General features: G+C 38.1%; 1 long non-coding RNA gene across 2 annotated transcripts in view; it reads left to right on the top strand.

Annotated features, from left to right (window-relative positions):
- The first annotated feature begins 266 nt into the window (after positions 1–266).
- Positions 267–6,522, top strand: part of LOC140640912 (uncharacterized) — a 123,795-nt gene continuing 117,539 nt past the window's right edge. The window contains exon 1 of one of the 2 annotated variants that reach the window (XR_012037511.1): positions 267–367. This is a non-coding gene — a long non-coding RNA (uncharacterized lncRNA). The remainder of the gene's footprint in view (positions 368–6,522) is intronic. The other variant, XR_012037512.1, reaches the window with a different exon arrangement.

Genomic DNA, 6,522 nt, shown 5'->3' with positions numbered 1-6,522 from the left:
ACAAGTATCATTTCTATTCTTACAGTTGGACACGCAGGTACAACTAAATCATGAAACTAGTCCACACTTTGTCCAGCCAGACTTACTGAGCAGCAGGCACCAGGCCCATGTTATCCAGAGGCTGAGCCTCAGTAGCAGGGCCGTCAGGGGGATGAGGACCTACTAGGCACTTGGAGCTGGGGAAGGAATGTGGAGACAGGAGACCTGAATTATGCAGTCATAATAGGAAAGGCTCCAATACCTTAGGGCTTTGGCTGCAATAGGAACAAAGAAAACAGCTGCATATGGGAACCGTGCAGAACTCTAGTCTGAGTGACCAGAATGAACTAGAGCTGGTGGACTGAAATTCTGTGGTCTTGGCAAGTGGGTATGTGAAACTGCTCTCCATCCTAGGATCAGGAAATTACTAAAGTTGTATCAGTGGTTCAGGGTTATTGGGATGATAACCAGAGGGGAAGCAGAGGATTAATTTGGGTTTGTTACTCACAGGGAACACCATTACCTTACTCCTGTGGTTGTAAGCAATTTGCTTAGTGTTCAGGGGCTTCTTATGCTTGTAATGTTTCTGCTTAATTTCTCTCCATTTTCCCTCATATACTCATCAGTATTGCCAATCTTGTCTGTTTTGTCCCCCTATATCTTCCCTTCTGGCCATTCAGTTTCATATCTTTGGAAATTCCATTCATCCCATCTTTACCTGTGTTAATTCTTTCTATTCTTCAAGTCCCAGTTCAATTTTCATTTTCTGCTAATCCTCCAGGGTTAGAAAAGAAAATAGGTATTCTGACTCCTTTTAAAAACATGTATTACTATAAAATATATCACATCAAATATAAAAGTACAGAAAACAATTAATTTTAAAAAAGACCTGTCATTGTAACCACAGCCTATGTGAAGAAATGGAACACTATTAACCCACAAGAAGAACTTTATGTGATTTACCTCCTTGTTTCCTATTTGATCTTTGTCTTGATTGTAATAATCATGTCTTTCTTTTTACTTTTTTATTTGACCTCTTGTTTATACATATCTCCAAGTAACATTGTTGCTTAGCTTCATATAATTGCATCTTACTATGCATTTTGTACTTTACTCAAAATTATACTAGTAAGTTGTATCTATTTTATTGCTTGTAACTATAGTTCATTTACATTTTTGCAGACTATTCCCTTGTCTGAATATTCCACAATTTATTTATTCATTATACTGTACATGGATATTTGGGCTATTTTCATTTTTGGGCTATTATGAGCATTCTGATGTAGGTATCCCAGTGTGATATGGGGTGAGTTTTTTATTTAGTGATGTATTTGTGTTTAACTATGAGCTAATTATTTGTCCCATATTTTAAAATGTTATCATAAAAACAATTTCAATTATAGTATTCTAGCTTGTATTTGTAGCAAAATGTACATAACTGTTATTATGTTTTAGAACATTTATTATTCCAAATTTATTTCTATTATAAATGATGCTATCAGGAATACCTCCAGAAATATATTTTCTCCCTACATTATGTTATTTTTACAAAAAACAAAACAAAACACCATTCATCTGTGGGGATTCTCCAAAGAGAATGAATATTTAAAGGTCTTGATTTAAAAGAGACAAATGACTTGCTAAGGTTGTTGCACACATTTATATTGACTGCATGATTTTAGTAGAAAATTGGTTTTGGAAGGGAGACACAACATGTTATAGCCATTTATCTATGTGTTCTTTATTGAATAAGTCAGGAAAGAGATAACTCTTTGCTAAGGACTGCCTAGTTTTATACCTCTGACCAAAATTTTGATAGGCTATTCTCAATATTTTATCACAAAGTTTTTGATAGAAGGTAAAAACATTAGGTTGATTTTAAATGGTAGCCACCCAATAATTTAATGATCTGAGTGAGGAAAAATGCATTAGAATAAGTGTGTATGGTAGGTGTCTGTTAAACAGTTAACTGTACTTTATTTTTAGTACTATCTCCAAATCAGAATTTTTGCAATAGATTGGTATACACACACACACAAATTATACATAAAGAACATAAGTGAACAAATGTTTTATTTTTTATTTTATTTTTTTTAATTTTTTTATTGGTGTTCAATTTACCAACATACAGAATAACCCCCAGTGCCCGTCACCCATTCACTCCCACCCCCCACCCTCCTCCCCTCCTACCACCCCTAGTTCGTTTCCCAGAGTTAGCAGTCTTTACGTTCTGTCTCCCTTTCTGATATTTCCCACACATTTCTTCTCCCTTCCCTTATATTCCCTTTCACTATTATTTATATTCCCCAAATCCCAAATGAATGAGAACACATAATGTTTGTCCTTCTCCGACTGACTTACTTTACTCAGCATAATACCCTCCAGTTCCATCCACGTTGAAGCAAATGGTGGGTATTTGTCATTTCTAATAGCTGAGTAATATTCCATTGTATACATAAACCACATCTTCTTCATCCATTCATCTTTCGATGGACACCGAGGCTCCTTCTACAGTTTGGCTATTGTGGACATTGATGCCATAAACATCGGGGTGCAGGTGTCCCTGCGTTTCATTGCATCTGCATCTCTGGGGTAAATCCCCAACAGTGCAATTGCTGGGTCATAGGGCAGATCTATTTTTAACTCTTTGAGGAACCTCCACACAGTTTTCCAGAGTGGCTGCACCAGTTCACATTCCCACCAACAGTGTAAGAGGATTCCCTTTTCTCCGCATCCTCTCCAACATTTGTGGTTTCCTGCCTTGTTAATTTTCCTCATTCTCACTGGTGTGAGGTGGTATCTCATTGTGGTTTTGATTTGTATTTCCCTGATGGCAAGTGGTGCAGAGCATTTTCTCATGTGCGTGTTGGCCATGTCTATGTCTTCCTCTGTGAGATTTCTGTTCATGTCTTTTGCCCATTTCATGATTGGATTGTTTGTTTCTTTGGTGTTGAGTTTAAGAAGTTCTTTATAGATCTTGGAAACTAGCCCTTTATCTGATACGTCATTTGCAAGTATCTTCTCCCATTCTGCAGGTTGTCTTTTAGTTTTGTTGACTCTATCCTTTGCTGTGCAAAAGCTTCTTATCTTGATGAAGTCCCAATAGTTCCTTTTTGCTTTTGTTTCTTTTGCCTTCGTGGATGTATCTTGCAAGAAGTTACTGTGGCTGAGTTCAAAAAGGGTGTTGCCTGTGTTCTTCTCTAGGATTTTGATGGAATCTTGTCTCACATTTAGATCTTTCATCCATTTTGAGTTTATCTTTGTGTATGGTGAAAGAGAGTGGTCTAGTTTCATTCTTCTGCATGTGGATGTCCAATTTTCCCAGCACCATTTATTGAAGAGACTGTCTTTCTTCCAATGGATAGTCTTTCCTCCTTTATCGAATATTAGTTGACCGTAAAGTTCAAGGTCCACTTCTGGGTTCTCTATTCTGTTCCATTGATCTATGTGTCTGTTTTTGTGCCAGTACCACATTGTCTTGATGACCACAGCTTTGTAGTACAACCTGAAATCTGGCATTGTGATGGCCCCAGATATGGTTTTCTTTTTTAAAATTCCCCTGGCTATTCGGGGTCTTTTCTGATTCCACACAAATCTTAAAATAATTTGTTTTAACTCTCTGAAGAAAGTCCATGGTATTTTGATAGGGATTGCATTAAACGTGTAAATTGCCCTGGGTAACATTGACATTTTCACCATATTAATTCTGCCAATCCATGAGCATGGAATATTTTTCCATCTCTTTGTGTCTTCCTCAATTTCTTTCAAAAGTGTTCTGTAGTTTTTAGGGTATAGACCCTTTACCTCTTTGGTTAGGTTTATTCCTACGTATCTTATGCTTTTGGGTGCAATTGTAAATGGGATTGACTCCATTTCTCTTTCTTCAGTCTCATTGTCAGTGTATAGAAATGCCACTGATTTCTGGGCATTGATTTTGTATCCTGCCACGCTACCAAATTGCTGTATGAGTTCTAGCACTCTTGGGGTGGAGACTTTTGGGTTTTCTATGTAGAGTATCATGTCATCAGCGAAGAGGGAGAGTTTGACTTCTTCTTTGCCAATTTGAATGCCTTTTATTTCTTTTTGTTGTCTGATTGCTGAGGCTAGACTTCCAGTACTATGTTGAATAGCAGTGGTGAGAGTGGACATCCCTGTCTTGTTCCTGATCTTAGGGGAAAGGCTCCCAGTGCTTCCCCATTGAGAATGATATTTGCTGTGGGCTTTTCGTAGATGGCTTTTAAGATGCTGAGGAATGTTCCCTGTATCCCTACACTCTGAAGAGTTTTGATCAGAAATGGATGCTGTATTTTGTCAAATGCTTTCTCTGCATCTAATGAGAGGATCATATGGTTCTTGGTTTTTCTCTTGCTGATATGATGAATCAATTGATTGTTTTATGAGTGTTGAACCAGCCTTGTGTCCCAGGGATAAATCCTACTTGGTCATGGTGAATAATTTTCTTAATGTGCTGTTGGATCCTATTGGCCAGTATCTGGTTGAGAATTTTTGCATCCATGTTCATCAGGGATATTGGTCTGTAATTCTCCTTTTTGGTCGGGTCTTGTCTGGTTTTGGAATTAAGGTGATGCTGGCCTCATAGAACGAATTTGGAAGTACTCCATCTCTTTCTATCTTTCCTAACAGCTTTAGTAGAATAGGTATGGTTTCTTCTTTAAACTTTTGATAGAATTTCCCTGGGAAGCCATCTGGCCCTGGACTCTTGTGCCTTGGGAGGTTTTCGATGACTGCTTCAATTTCCTCCCTGGTTATTGGCCTGTTCAGGTTTTCTATTTCTTCCTGTTCCAGTTTTGGTAGTTTGTGGCTTTCCAGAAATGTGCCCATTTCTTCTAGATTGCCTAATTTATTGGCGTATAGCTGTTCATAATATGTTTTTAAAATCGTTTGTATTTCCTTGGTGTTGGTAGTGATCTCTCCTTTCTCATTCATGATTTTATTAATTTGAGTCTTCTCTCTCTTCTTTTTAATAAGGCTGGCTAATGGTTCATCTATCTTATTAATTCTTTCAAAGAACCAACTCCTGGTTCTGTTGATCTGTTCCACAGTTCTTCTGGTCTCGATTTTGTTGAGTTCTGCTCGAATCTTTATTAACTCTCTTCTTCTCCTGGGTGTGGATCTATTTGCTGTTTTTTCTCTAGCTTCTTTATGTGTAAGGTTAGCTTTTGTATTCGAGTTCTTTCCAGTTTTTGAATGGATGCTTGTATGCGATGTATTTCCCCCTTAGGACGGCTTTTGCTGCATCCCAAAGATTTTGAACGGTTGTATCTTCATTCTCATTAGTTTCCATGAATCTTTTTAATTCTTCCTTAATTTCCTGGTTGACCCTTTCATCTTTTAGCAGGATGGTCCTTAACCTCCACGTGTTTGAGGTCCTTCCAAACTTCTTGTTGTGATTTAGTTCTAATTTCAAGGCATTATGGTCTGAGAATATGCAGGGGACGATCCCAATCTTTTGGTATCGGTTCAGATCCGATTTGTGACCCGGTATGTGGTCTATTCTGGAGAAAGTTCCATGTGCACTTGAGAAGAATGTGTATTCAGTTGAGTTTGCATGTAAAGTTCTGTAGATATCTGTGAAATCCATCTGGTCCACTGTATCATTTAAAGCTCTCGTTTCTTTGGAGATGTTGTGCTTAGAAGACCTATCGAGTATAGAAAGAGCTAGATTGAAGTCACCAAGTATAAGTATTATTATCTAAGTATTTCTTCACTTTGGTTATTAATTGATTGATATATTTGGCAGCTCCCACATTCGGGGCATATATATTGAGGATTGTTAAGTCCTCTTGTTGGATAGATCCTTTAAGTATGAGGTAGTGTCCCTCTTCATCTCTCACTACAGTCTTCAGGGTAAATTTTAGTTTATCTGATATAAGGATGGCTACCCCTGCTTTCTTTTGAGGACCATTCGAATGGTAAATGGTTCTCCAACCTTTTATTTTCAGGCTGTAGGGGTCCTTCTGTCTAAAATGAGTCTCTTGTAGACAGCAAATAGATGGGTCCTGCTTTTTTATCCAGTCTGAAACCCTGCCCCTTTTGATGGGGTCATTAAGCCCATTCACGTTCAGAGTTACTATTGAAAGGTATGAGTTTAGTGTCATCATGATATCTATTCAGTCCTTGTTTTTGTGGATTGTTCCACTGAACTTCTTCTTAAAGGGGAATTTTAAGAGTCCCCCTTAAAATTTCTTGCAGAGCTGGCTTGGAGGTCACATATTCTTTCAGTTCCTGCCTGTCTTGGAAGCTCTTTATCTCTCCTTCCATTTTGAATGAGAGCCTTGCTGGATAAAGTATTCTTGGTTGCATGTTCTTCTCATTTAGGACCCTGAATATATCCTGCCAACCCTTTCTGGCCTGCCAGGTCTCTGTGGAGAGGTCTGCTGTTACCCTAATACTCCTCCCCATAAAAGTCAGGGATTTCTGGTCTCTTGCTGCTTTAAGGATCTTCTCTTTATCTTTGGAATTTGCAAGCTTCACTATTAAATGTCGAGGTGTTGAACGGTTTTTATTGATTTTAGGGAGGGG

This window comes from Canis lupus, chromosome 10 (assembly GCF_048164855.1).
Source record: "Canis lupus baileyi chromosome 10, mCanLup2.hap1, whole genome shotgun sequence".
NCBI classification, from domain to species: domain Eukaryota; kingdom Metazoa; phylum Chordata; class Mammalia; order Carnivora; family Canidae; genus Canis; species Canis lupus.
Note: the sequence above shows the minus strand (reverse complement) of the source record. Positions and strands in the feature narration are given on the sequence as shown.